The 14,977-nt window shown below is 36.7% G+C and overlaps 1 protein-coding gene across 10 annotated transcripts in view; it reads right to left on the reverse strand.

Moving 5' to 3' along the window:
- Positions 1 to 14,977, reverse strand: part of Mp (collagen XV/XVIII-type protein multiplexin) — a 346,829-nt gene that overhangs the window by 163,340 nt on the left and 168,512 nt on the right. The gene's annotated exons all lie outside the window — the stretch shown is intronic.

Raw genomic sequence — 14,977 nt, forward strand, 5'->3', positions numbered from 1 at the left:
GACAAGAGTATCCTATTAAATTACATTAAATTCCATTGTACTTGATGATACTTATTAAATATCATTTAATTTTCCGTCTTAATTCAACGTTCTTCTTTTATTACCCGGAACGTGTAGTTTAGCATAATTGAGATATTATCACGTTCATAAAAAACTATATTCATTTTTCATCATATCTTACGTTTTTCATATGTAATTTTTTTGAATTAAATAACAATTATTATTACCAATATTTGCAGTATTTACAAAAATTTAAGCTTCGACAGGTTACGACCGAAGAATACCTCACGTAAACAAAATCCCATCGAAAAAGTCTAAATCATGCCCCGCTTTTAACATTCTATTCTATTCTATTCTATTCTCAACAATAACCGGACAATTTCTGCACACAAATGCTCTCGTAAGTCCGCAAATTACTACGGATCACGACTTGAAAATCTGAAACGGAAGTGTCGTCAAAGCATAAGCTGAATCAAAGAGGAGCACGAAGGTGATTCGTTTACCGCGGTCATATCGGTTCACCGTCATTCAACATTGGAAAGCCACCGGAAGGCTGGCTGGATAGCGCGTGACGCTTCTCACAGTTTCAGAATAGTCGTGATTCACGGAACGAATATTATTAATTCAAACTATTATATAATCGCCTGCAATTCAGTGCCGAAGTTCTCATCGTTGTTGATTCGATATTCGAGAATATACATAATTTAGAGATATTTAAATTAGTATTCGAATTATACTAACAAATGTTACCTAGAAGAAGAAGAAGAATCATTAGACTAGGATGTTCGTTGCAAATTCATATTTTGACGAATATAGTGAAAAAATAGAACTTGGTTAAAAAGTTGTTTCGTCTAATAAATACTGTAAAGAATATTCAGATATCAAGTGTATTTTTTAATCAAGTAATTGAATTATAAAATCCTCATTTATTTTATGAATATAAGTAAAGATCTTTAAAGCGTCGTTATACTTATCGATCCAACAGTGGCTAATATTTGAAAATTAGGATTAAAACTTCCGACACAATTTACGCGATTCGTTATTTTGTCTTACAGAGTCTTATCACCTTTTCGCAAAAACTTTTTTAATTACGATTATCTATACACGTTGAATATAGAATTTGTAGGTATACGTTACAGACGATTCTAACTCTAAGACGAGCGATTAATGCATTGGATCGCGGATTTTTGTGTTAAAGTTCGCATATTTTCGACAGTTTCTATAAAAAGGAATTCAAACAGAGATTTTGCGCTGAAATTCGAGGAAAAATTCCGCGGAAATTTGGTCGTATCAGGTGTAATTCACTTTGGAACCGTTATACCGCAAATAATGAAGAGAGGGAAAATTGTCACGTTCGTGCATTTTTTCCCTCAATTTTGCTCACGATAATTGAGTTTCTGTTGCAATGTTTTAGATCGAAAAATGTGTTCGTGCCTCTATTCTGTCGAAGTTTCGACGCGTACGTTGCAGCATTCTATTTCTGCCTTTTGAAACTTTCAGCATCGATTTATAGAGATGCTAAGTAAATCTTAGAAAAGAGTTTTTAGAATACGTTTGAAAAGATATTTTCGAACAAAGTAAGAAAAAAATTGCGATTAGGTAAAGAGAAGATGTTGGTAGTTAAACAGTAGATTAAATATTATAATTTCGTAATTTAAGACTTGACAGATCGATTATTGCGATTTCGTAACATCAGAATATCTAGAAATGTTATTATTTCTGTTTACTTTAACGCAGTATGAAATATCACTTTTTAAATCCGAGTACTTGTTTTTACATTTATCGACACATCGTTCGATTTCGCGGTAAAAGCGATATCTCGTTTTATAAAACATAAATTGAAAGTTAAGAGGTACGTGATGATCGTCGATCACGAAATCGTATTAAAAGCACAAACAACGCAGCGCCACTTAAAGTAATCGATATCGTTTCAATATTACTTGAAATGCGCGCTGTACGAACAGAAAAAGAACATTTACATGCAATAAGTTCCTTCCAATATTACGGACTCCGATTGTAACATTATCTTTTCCTCTCTTCAAGAAAAAAAATATATTGCACAGACGTATAAAACTCCGGAGATGAAAGTTTCGTCGAGTTATGTATTTTATGGGCTGGTTTCAAGCCAATTATTTCGAACTTCCACATTTTAAACTACTGAATGTATATACGAAGATTCATTTCCTTTTTACACGCAGTGAGTCGCGAATGTACTTGTGCATTTATCGTAGAAAAATTTTATGAATATTTTATGCGTTATACAAAACATTTTAAAATCTCATGAATCACAAGTATCATGATGACGCTGATAAAGTTTGAAACAAATCTAAAGATGTATATGGAAATTAAAAAATACAATAGAGGCACCCTTATCCGAATATGAAACCTATTTTGTATTATATTTTATATTATATTTTCCAATAACGGATGCCTTCTTTCGTTTCGAATATGTGCTTCATTACACGCATTCTTTCCTTCGTTCGATCGAGTGAATTTTGATTATAAAAATTTATTACGAAACCAATAGCGTTGTAATTATCGAAACAATATACGGCATAATTAAACAAGTGATGTAGATGTGAAAAGCCACAATCACAGACACCAAAAGACAAGAACATCAAACACGTTGAGAATTATCTGAGGCACGTAGATTCCTCAGATGGTAACAGTAGGATAATCTTAAACATACCGATGTAATGAAATGGTTTCATTGGGACAAAAACGATAATAATGAAGATTTTATGCAAATGGAAACAGCAATCGAAAGTGGTAATGGAATGGCGTCTTCTCGTATCGAAGCATTCGTGGCGTTCGGAAAGGAGTTTCGATGGTTCGAAGTATAAAAGGAACGTAGCTCTATGCACTTACATATGTTGAAAGATTACGTGATTTTGCGGTCAAGAAGATATGAGATTCATAAATATTCGAAGAATCTGCCGATTAATCTTAACCTGTATTCGACTAAATGAAATTTCATATCGGAAAAGTGATCGTTGTATTATCTGAAAATTCCACAATCCGAACAATTTTGTCTCTCTATTTGTTCGGATAACGGGGGCTCCGTTGTTCTCTCAAAGAGACACAAATTCTTGGCATATGTGACCGCACTATCGATACGCATTGGAAAGGGTAAAAGTCATAAGAGATAGTTTCTACGTGGCCGCATTTTCAAGCGTCGAGAGTGCCTTATCATTATATTTCTATTTGTTCGGAAGCTTTTCAAACCCGGACACGGTTCCACGTTCCACGTAACCAGTGGAAGGTTGGTGGCCGGCGAGAGGAGACTTGAAAAATTCAAAGCGCAAGTCGGTCGAAGAGGTATGCAAATGAACGTGTTCCGCCTGAAGCAGGGCGGACCACGAGCGTGACCATCGCCACGACGACAACTTCCTCTATTTTTCTATCTCTTCCGGTAAACACCGTTCGTAGCGGATGCTTTTTCCTCCGTTGCTCTTCCGGCAATTTGTTCACGCGCGTCTCCGCGCTATCGCCTAACAATATCTCCTTGCTTTACTTCAATTCCCCCTTCGCTTTTTTCCCAACCCCCAACCCGGCGCGTTTCACTCGTTTTTATTCTAGGTATATTTTAATAACGAAAAAAGCGGAGAACAAAGACGGACACAGAGGAGAAGAAAGAGGGCGAAAAGCGGAAGATAAACGAGTTTCCACGGTTTCCATGAGCTTTTTGCGCTTCGACTGCTTTTAATTCACAAAAGTAAACAGCCAGAAGTTCATACGATTTCGCTCGTTAATTCGACCCCCCTGCCCTCCAGCTGGCCCTTTTCCTCTCCACGGCTCGCCAACTTTCCACTCTCCTTTTCTTTTTTTTTTTCTTTTTTTTTCTTCCCACTCTCAGTCGCCCATCGTCCGGCTTTTTCTCCTAGAATATCCTCAGGTAGCTCGTTTTCAGCCGAGTGAAAGGCCGGCGAGAGTTCATAGAAGGCGAATCACAGGCGAAACAAAACGCGGGGTGAAACCCCGTCCCTTCATTACACGAGAGACCCTCCTTTTTTCATTCTTTCTCTTTCTTACTCTCCTTGCGTTTATCTTTTACCTCATCCTGTTCTCGTCATTCAAACGCAAGGCATGCACCCGCGCTTGCTCTCGTCTCCTTCTGGAGCAGCATCGGGTCCTCCTTTTCTCGTGCTCCTTTATCCTTTTTACTGCTCCATTTCTTTTCTCATCCCCTTCTGCTCTCGTCTCCATTCCTTACTTTTAACCGCTCGCGCATCCTCCAACGCGAACGTGAGCCACATATATTTCCCTGCTCTGCTCCGTTTCGAACGTCGATATCCTCTTGTTTCGGCCATCGATAATTTCCCGGCGCTTCCCTCGGGAGAAAAATGCACTCGGCTCGGTTTCCTCCACCGATTCTCGTACGTACGTGCGAGATCGTAGATATCACGTCGACAGTCGCTCCACTTTTCAAAACCGGACATTATCTTCGCAAACAATCACGCGGATGCAAAATTCGATTTATATGGATTTTACGTATTCTTCGAATCATTTTATTAGAGTTCGTCGGTTGATTCCTTTTTATGTTACACTGTGTCTCGTAAGTGCAAGATACACTAAAATTATAATGTTTGTTCGGTGCTAAGATCCTTCGCGGTTTATTGCACGAAATGAAATTTTGTACACCGAGTCGAAACTTCTCCTTACGTTCGTCTCATATTCTGGATTTATGTTTTCATCTTCTTATCCATTTATAGCTTTGCGTGTCTATATATATCTTTATACATTGATATTTCTATATGTCTCTATTTCTATACCTTTACACGTTTATGTTCATAAGCCCAAGAAATTCTATTTCTCCTAGCAACGATATCCTTACGAAGTTATTGAACGCTTATTCTATCGCTTAAGAAATTAACAGTTGCCTGTAATAGACAGAGACTTAGGACTTTACCCTTTTGTAGCTTTCCATCCTAGCATGTATTGGTCCAGTCAGAGTGCTTCATAAGGATATATGAGGGTTCATAGGGGTTGTTACGTCGGCCGACTCTCTGTCTGGACCGGGCCACACATCGCGGGCAGAATGGTAACAAGATGTCCGCACATCCTCACGGCATACCCTCAATAGCCTTAAGGGCCCATCATAAATATTAGGAAATTCTAACTAAGGTCCTTCAGACCGAACAAACATCTCTTTAGTAATTCGTTTTCTAACAGTTTATTGTTTACTACGGGAAGATTCGGGGAAGTTAGTTTCTCTTACGTTCAAGTATCTTCCGTTAGCGATTTTCTCTCGAGGGCGGCTAAGACCCTTCCCAGTCCACCAGCCGTCTATTATTCAATCAGAAGCAACGTCTATTGCCCTCACTTTCCTAGCCAAAATTTGTCATCAACAAATCCGATGGTTCCGTGCACGAGACACGCCCATCCTTAACTTTCCTCCGCCACAGCATCGTCACCGAACGGCACTGATTTTCCATCTTTCGAACGGTCAACACCTTTGACCGGGTTTCCACCTTTAGATTTTTAGATTTCCACCTTTTTAATTTGTTATATCAGTGTCATATTCAATTTAACTACCTCTATTATCCTAACCGAAATAGGGGTCGATCATTTCGCGGCGTCGATCGTGTAATCGTAACGGGAATTTACGACTCCCGTTGACGTGCTTCCTCGCGATCGCGTTTCTCCGCGAGTGAACGAAACAGGGGTTGTTTGCAACAGTCGCTGGGTAAGACCGTCCGAGTGCCGATAGCGTGGGAGTGGTCACTTGCGGAAGGAGAATTATCAATCACAGTAAATCAAGTAAATTGAAAAATATTTAGATGATCAATCCACGCGTCTTACTGACGCCAACTGTCCCGTTCGACGTGTCATCGGACCTTTTCCTCGGACGAATCAGCACTTTGTTCATTGAGACTTATCGTCGAACTAACTTTCAAACTAAAAAATCAGAAACATCTCAACGCATCAAACGCGTTCAGTTTATATACAGTGTGGGTAAAATAAATCTGACGGTGTTTTCGTACTGGCAAATAATCTTTGTCAGCCTTTCCTTGTTGTGGGAAATAATCTTTGTTGATACACCCTTCCGAGTCTAGGTTCTCGAACAGTTTGTGATCCTCTCGAGGCTATGTTCTCGAACAATGTTATTTATCGTCAAATTATTGCGCAAAAAGGTCTTGGTAATCTTAATGTTAAAATTGCATTTGCATTTCGTTTAGAATTGTTTATTATTTTCGTTTGTCGCTAGTTTATATACTTCTTTAAAAATACACAAGTTTACACAAGTATCTGATGCAACAAACGCATTGGAAATTTAAAGTGATTTTACGTTCTACGAGCGACTACGCTCACAGTATGGTTACCGAAAATAAATTAGTAATTTCGTATTTAATTACTGATGAATCCGCAAAATTACCAAAATTACATGCTAAACATGTGGTATCGTATTATATCGTGTATGTTAATATTGTATATTATTTTCGCGACATTTTCAATCGTTTATTGTCAATGTAACATTAAATTAGATTAATTCATTTCAGAATGATCATTTCTGTATATAATTGTACATCTCACATTAAACATTCCAAATAGTAATCGCATTAAATAATACAATAATTCATAGAAAAGTTATTTCTTTTAAAACACATGGAATTAATCCAAAAGATTTATAAACCAAACAACGTGCTGTATTACTTAAAAGTTGTGATATATTTTGAAATATTTTATTCAAACAATCTTCAACCCTGATATACACTGGGAGAACCGAACGATCATAGCGGACGAACCCTCTTGAATTTTCACGAGCAGCGGTCACTGCTCCTTTCAAAAATACACGATGACCGTTTTTTAAAGGTTCGCAAAAATTTCTGAAGGCGAAAAGGCAATCAGGTATAAACGACGGCTGCTATGAAACAAAGATAACCCGGGGGAAAGGAAATTAAATTCTGTATCTACTGGGTGCCGACAAAACACGAGGCCCTGCTCGCTAACACAATATTCGTTCTTGATTCTTTCCTTGTCGTTTCTCCGGCCCAGGAATATTGCGCCTTTAAAGATTCATATTACTCACGAAACGTCAAAAAAGAGGATCGCGCACGATGCCTTTGATCCGTGTCTGGTGAAACGCGAATTATTTGAAAAATTCGCCTGCCTTCTGCGAAAGAGGAAGAGAGAAAGGAAGAGACTTCGCGACAGCATCGTTCGTTTTATCAGTAATTTCATTATTTCACACGACTCTTGGGCACGAGGTAACTTCGAAGAAGAAATTAAGAAGCCTGTTTCGTTCGGATCGATGGAAAAATGAAACGAGAAAAAACATTTTGTTTAATTCGTAAATTTCGCCAACTCTGTAATTAAGTAGTGTTATTTTTCGAGCTGAAGGCTCGGTAAATGTAAATTTATTCGATGTCTGAATTTAATGAACTCGATAGAAATTGAATGAATTTGGTAGAAAGAGCCGGAAACATTCTATCCTACATATTTTATCAAATTCTGTAATTACGAATCACGGCAGTTTGATATTTGAAAATTTCGTCAGCTTCTATTTAGTGGCGCTTAAAGCCGAGAAAATCAATTTCACGCTGGTAATGAAATTATAATTTGCCTGCCTTCGTTTTATCTTAGTACAGTATTATCTACTTGAATATTTATATAATAGCATATCATATTTATGTTCGGCTGTCGTCGTGTCATAAATACTGTGTCGTCCTATTCTTAATTTGCGTTATTTAGAATATCGATGCAATTTTGATTTCCGTTTCAACCTTTTATTTAAGCTATACTAATTTAATAATCTGTTTGTATCTAATTTATCTCACGATTTATCAATTAATAATCGAAGGACTAAAATACTTCAGCTATTATTTCACTCGTAAAAAACACAGAATTACATCGTCGTTTTTAAGTACCTAACATCCAGAGATGAACTTGCTGAATATCATCTAGGATACCATCAGCGAATATCGAAGTCCTTTATGAATTAAAGATCCTGCTATAAATTTACAGGAAGAAATGGCTCTATTTTCGTATTCTTTTTTTTTTTCTTTTTAGAAGAATTAATTTGTATGCGCTAACTTTTAAAATATTAGGTTGTCCGAAAAGTTTCTTTCGTTTTATAAGAAAATAATGGGTGCACAACATTTTTCGTTTTATATTATTTTATGGAATTACGTATGATCCATTTTGTTCTATCGATATAAAGATTACAACGTTCGACAGATTAGGTTTCATATTTGTATAAAGATACGTTGTTGTAAAAGAAAGATACTTTTCGGACAACCTGATATTATGTCAAGCGAGTTAAAGCACAAGCGAGGTAATTCATAAAACATTAAATACATTCTTCAAAACCTATAAAACCCTTCAATGTACTCTAATTAAGACGTCTCTAATTAAACACGTCTATCTCGCTCAAAATTAAAAAAACTATGCCAATTAAAATTACAAGACACAAACTACTCAATCAACGTTACTTCTTTCAAGAGGAAAATTCTTTCCATTTCTATATTTTCGAATCTCATGACGCAACAAATTCCGTAACTTCTATCAAAAAAATCATGACGTCCGTTGAATCGTTAAAATTATCGTGATATAACAGTTTTAACGGTTTTAATCGCACTGAAAAATGAGCAGTCGTGACGCGGTCACATGTTCACCGGCAAAACGAAATAATTATGTCAAGCTCGACTAATGTCCGCTTTAATTAAGAAGATCCAGGAGACAGCAACGACGAAGACGAGGTGGAAAATTCGTGACCGGGGCATCGAGTGCGATGTCGAGAAGAACGTTCATACAGTCCATTGCTGACCGAGATATCCACTCACGCCTGGGAAATCTTCTGTCGGCAAATCGGCGAAAAATTCATCGCATACTCGCGTACTACTTGGTTTTTAATTATCTCTGGATATTCCGTACGCGTGTGTGATCATGTGTGTGTCTATTCTAACGAGGGCTACTTGCAAATTATTTGTTGAATCTGATTTTTTAATGCTAGAACTATCGTTTAATATGTACACGTGTAAATTATTAAATACACAGAATTATGCGCGGCGAATCATGCGACTGGGACGGGTTGTAACGTAGCTGCGATTTCGTCGAAGATAGATGAAAATCGTAGAGAATAAAAATTGAATGGCATGATAAGACTTATGTTCGTAGGTTTTCACTTTTGTTTCGTATGCAACGACGCATTGGCAAAGTGCAATTACGTTCCTTTAAATGGAACTCTATAATTGTTTATTAATCATTCGATCCACTTTCTAATTCTCTACAAAAGTAGGTGTTAAGGGTACTTGGATGGCAAATATTTAGCTTAAAGGATAATTCAAGTGTAATATTGTAAAACTTTGCACACAAGAAAAACACGGGACGGAATGCTTGCGTTTATGTTTCCCTTGTCTTTCGTACACTAAATTTGATTTAATCTTCGCTATTATTGCTTCAATTTCATCTATCTATTTTTTTCTTTTTTTTCTTAATACATAAGAAAGTACAAGTAGCAATAAATAAGTATACAAGTTAATCGTTGGCTTCGATACTCGTTACTTCTTCATTACTATAAAAGATCTTACTTCTTTACGCTATGGTCGGAGTTGGTGGTAGAATGGAACTCCCACAACCGATATTTCGTGGGTTGTAAGTTATGGGGACGGAAAGGCGATCGTTATCGCGTTTCCTATTAGCGAAGAAAAATTCGCCAGTTTGGAACGGGGAAACTTTGGCCTTCCCCTGAAATTACTAAGACTAGTTTTTGATCTATATTTTGCTGCAGTATCTAGATAAAGCGATTTGAAGGAAAGAAGGCGGTAACATTTATTTTCAGGCGAAAATTTCGACAATATTTTAAAATAATATTCCGCTATTGTTTTAGAAAATTCACAAAGCGAACAGATAAACGTATCATATTTTCAAACTGCTTAGTATTCGCTGTATTTCACAATGACGATAATATTCACCTGTATGCGTGAAATTTCTGAAATTGTTTCCCTAAAAATTAATAATAGTCGAATTGTAACGATCTTCTTCTACATATACAAAAATATCTTTCATCCGGTTCACAAATATGTGTTGAAACATCTCAACTTAATATGAGTAAAATATCAAAATATATATTTTGACGCGTTATCTTGTAGTAATTAATAAGCGGCAATTATTAGAGATTATTACATTGTTTGCGCGTAGATACGACGCTTTGATAGCGACTTAAATGTTATTTCCATTAAACCACAATTAACCATTAGGTACATGGTATCAGATATTAATAACGCTAGAGAAATTTAGCAATTTACTATAAGCGCTAAGCGTTTAATAATAAAGGCATATCTCCAACTCGGAGCTTTCCAAGGGCGCGTTTTAATAATGCGGCCAACCCTCGGTTAAAAATTAAATTGGAGGGGCCTATTAGATCAGTATCTGATTTAACAACGCGTTGTTTATTACTAATTACCGCGTTGCGCTTCGAAAATATAAAGGAGAACGAGCAACGGAACTCATGAATGCGTAAACGAGTTAAACTACAGGTTTAATTAATTCGCCGGCACAGGCGTTAGCAAAATAATACAACGTCAGAGAAAAACGTTACACAACGACGCGGCGATAAACGAAAAATAAGTTTTAATGGCCGCGATGGAGAGGGAAAAACGCGAGCGGGTGAAAGTTTTTTTTTTTTTTTTATGAAGTTGAAAAAAAGTAATTTCGGGTAATTTCATCGATCTCTTAAATTTTTAAGAAACGAACTTTCGATCGTTTGAATAAGTATTGAGTAAGCCAAAGTATTAATTACCAAAGTAATTGTAAGGCATTAAAGTTATTAAAAATGACAAGGAGAAAGAATTTTCTAAATTTGACGTTGATGGATTAATTGTCGAATTACCGGGGTGAAATTAAGATTATCGGAATAACATTGTCGAGAAAAATACAGTTGAAAGAATGCCATAGAATTTTATATCTTCTAATTTACGTAGCATTTCACCTAACACTTCGTTGAGAGATCGTAATCGTTTCAATCGCTTACAGTAAGTTTCAGAACACTTCAATTTTCTTCGTTTGAAGCAGTTCACAATTCGTTTATGACACGTAAAAGATTCCGTCGATATAAAAGAGGTAACATTCGCCTCGATCGTTGCCAAAAGACTCGAAATTTCGTCTGACTCCTCTTTTTTATCCTCCTCTCGTCTTTCCAGCCTTTCAGGAGAGAAGTCAATGCTACAGTGTAACACCGCGGAAATTGAAAAGTTCGAACGAGCTCGATCTAGTCATGTCATCGAAAAAGCATCGAGATCGGGAAAAGCTTTTTCCATCGTTATCTTTCGTGTCTATGACCGTCGATACATCTCGAGCCCCGTAAAAAGATTCCAGCTCAAAAAGCTTCCTTTTATTTTTTTCGTAAACTAATTTTTTATCATAAATTTTAAAGTAGAAATTAGTAGACTTTTTAGATTACCAGATTTATACAGAGTTTATTATCAAATTTACATAATTAGATTTTTATATATCCATGTATATATGTAGCTCTGCTCATTTTATTTTATTTTATTTTAAATAAACTTTAATTCTTTCGCTTTATTATTTCACTGTAGCCACACACAAACAAGACACATTTGCTCTTTCAGAAGCCAATTTGATCAATTCCACTTTTGCTAAATATCTAAATATATAATTAGTATTTAACTTGATATAAAACAAATTGCTATTTATTTCTGTAAATTTATTTCATGCAAAAAGAAGGTGTAAGTGATCATAAATTTCGAAGTAAATTTTACAATTATTTTTCTCTGTTCTTTAATTTATTAAAATTTCGGATTGATTTTAAATATTACTACTGTAACAAACATAGTCATGGCCCGTTATGGCGCTTACGAAATTTTAAAAAGTTTCACATAATACATACAATAATATTTTATATTCAGAAAAATATTCTGTGGTGTACATATGCTGGCTGTACTGTACGCAAACGATTCAATAATAACGAACGCATTTGCCAGCGCGTTTAAACCACGCCGTGATCCATGCTCGCTTGCCTCTCATCGCGTTCGTTTGGTAGGGGGTAGTTGGGACCACGAGTTCAACCCATTTTTATCCTTTGGCTACATTGCTACCTCTCGTCAAATATAAATTTCGCTCGAGATTTCATTTCGAACGTAGCTGCTTTTCTCTCTAACTTATTTCTTTAACGATGAGGAATAATCTCTCTGACGGCGAGGCAATGCCCCTGAGACTCATAGCCGGGCAGGTCATAGGTCAACACGCGCAACGCATTGAATCGCGTTACAGTTCGGCAAATTGCGAAATTTTTTCTCTCGGCTGCCCGTAATTTGTAACAATTAACGTGAGAATGGTGTTTATTGCAGTGTGTGGAAAAAACACGTAACATAATCGAACCGGAGAGGAAGAAATAAGAAGAAAAATTTGTTTTCAGGAAATTGAAGAAGAAACGTTTTTCAATTTTTCAATGTGAAACGCTCGATGGACGTCTACAGTTTTATTATAAGCATTCCAAATGTTTATGGCAAAAATATACGAGAACGTACAGAAACGCAAAAGTATGTAAAATATCAGAAATAGCGCGTATATCCCTTCGACTTGTAATTCTTCATCTGCGTTTGAAAAAGTATGAATTTGAATAAAAATCCGCAGTCGAAGCGTGTCAATTTCGAAATATCTGATAAGATTGACTGCAAAAGTGAATTATTTATTCAGATGGACGAGTAAGAATTACTCAATAAAATTTGTATCCTCTGTTAATAAAATCCTGTTTCGATGTCTCATCTCTAACGGGATCAAGAATTTCGAATCTCGTAGCAACGAAACGAAATTTTCGCACGAATCTGAAATTCGTGTTCAGCGATATCAGACGTTTTCTGCATACTCTTTGTAAATACCAACGTTCGTTTATATTTCTTGTACCCAAAATCACGCAACCACGACTTTTCGTAGGCGTGTACAGGGATTCAAAGTTTAAACCGAGCAAAATACCGCGTTTGAGTGCTCCATCTGCGGAACCGCAACGCGGTGTGGTTATTTGCGGCGAAATTGCCGGAAAATCGTGGCCCCGTTGTAACGGAAAGTGAAAGTGAAAGTGAAACAGAGAGGAAGAGAGAACGGAGGGCGAATGATTAGCAGTACAGCGATTTAATTTAATACCGAACTGATAACAAACATAATAGCGTTAAGTTGAACCAATAAAACGTAAATAATTCCATAAACGAGTAACAAAAGATCAAAGCTCGAAGTTGTGTCAACGCCGCGCACTCGTTTAGCAATTCTTTGCCATTAATGGTGATCTGCCTATTTCTCTCGAAAAAAAGTTCCTGAGAATCTCGATTCTCAATTTCGATTCGATGCATGGAAAGCGAATGGCCCGATCAATTTCAACGATCATCATATCGTGGGAATTAATCAACGAGTCGATTTTTAAAACGGAAATCTTAAAGATATCTTTAAGAAAGCGTACTTGTTTAAATTGTTTGTTTGTAAATGTTTCCTTTAAATTGTAGATTTTCAAACTTTTATGATTCTTCCAGTTATAGTTTGCAAATAAAATGAACAAGTTCTGTAGCGACGTTATCATTATAAAACACGGTACATCGTCTCCCATTGAACAACCGTTCGAGCAATTTATTTCCGTCCTCGCGAGTAATAACATCTGCTACTGTTTCGCGTAAAAATAAAACGCGATCGTTCGAAGAATCAAAGGAACACGTATAAAAGTTAAAAGTCGTTGGAAAAACAGCGAATTGGCACTCGTCCTAATTGATAACTCCCGGTGAACCGTTATATCTTGCAACTTAAACGAGGTTACGCTCTAGTTACAACTTCGCCGAGCCAACGGTTGCGAGTCGCTGTTCTCGCTATAATGCACTTTTCGACATGAATGCATTCAGCATACCGCGTACTATGACTACGAGGCAGCTCAACATGCGACAACATGCGGTTCTAAACGCTTCGACATCGCGGTTCTATACATAACGCATGATTTCGTTGAGAACTTCGCCGCGACACCATCCCAATCGAATTATTTCCATCGTTTCGCTTAGCAATGTCGCCCGATACGAGATAATCCCCCTTTACCGCTGTTATAGATATTTCTATATTTACTAATTTTTAGTCTGGTCTTTTCAAATTTTTTATACGTACCATCGATTATTATTTAATGTTTTGCGTTTGACGCATGAGCCGAATTCCGTTGAACAACGCTACTAGAGAGTCCATCTCTACTAGTTTGCAAAGGTGATATTTTTCAGATTGTCGTAATGTAAACAGGTGCAATGCAAAACGTGGGATTTTTAGATTCACGATTTAGGCTACTTTTACTATCACCGGCACATATATATCGTTTTGCATGAAGAAAGAATGTTGTTTGAAAATTTTGAAAGGCTAGGTATAAGTGTTATTAGTGAAATGGAAATCATTTGCAAAAATTAATCATTTCTCTTAATCCTTTTATTAATCCTTTAACTCCTTGCCCGAACGAAATTTTCATTTCGGCTAACAAACAAACTTCTCTTCGTAAATTATTGACACGTTGTGGACCGTTTTACACGTATGAAAGAACCATTCATACTGAAATACGAAAATCAATTTAATCATTGAGGAAACTATATGCACAAAATCACGTGCGAATTGTTGCGATTAAATCTCATAGTAAAATATTCCAAGGAAACTGTATGATTAAACTTTCAGTTTACAAAAAGAAGAGAAGAAAAAAGAAGAAGAAAGAAACACGTATCGTGTGCAAGAACCTAACACCTAGCTCCACAATCGCGATCATTAAATCCGCCCTATACCGGTAACGTGTTAAGTTGGCTCTCGGTCGTTTCCACGCGAGCGAAACCAGAGAACGCGGAAAATTGTCAAGAATTACGAGAATCCTAGCCTGTGGCGAGGCAGACGAAACAAAGTGCAATCGAATAAAGAAAGAAAGAATGCGAGTTAACTAGCGAGCGAATAAATTCCGCCTAGTCGAATGCCACCGATAAACAACGATTCAGAGGCAGCGCGTTTCTACGAGGCCTGGGAA

The sequence above is a fragment of the Bombus fervidus genome, chromosome 14, assembly GCF_041682495.2.
Source record: "Bombus fervidus isolate BK054 chromosome 14, iyBomFerv1, whole genome shotgun sequence".
Classification (NCBI taxonomy): domain Eukaryota; kingdom Metazoa; phylum Arthropoda; class Insecta; order Hymenoptera; family Apidae; genus Bombus; species Bombus fervidus.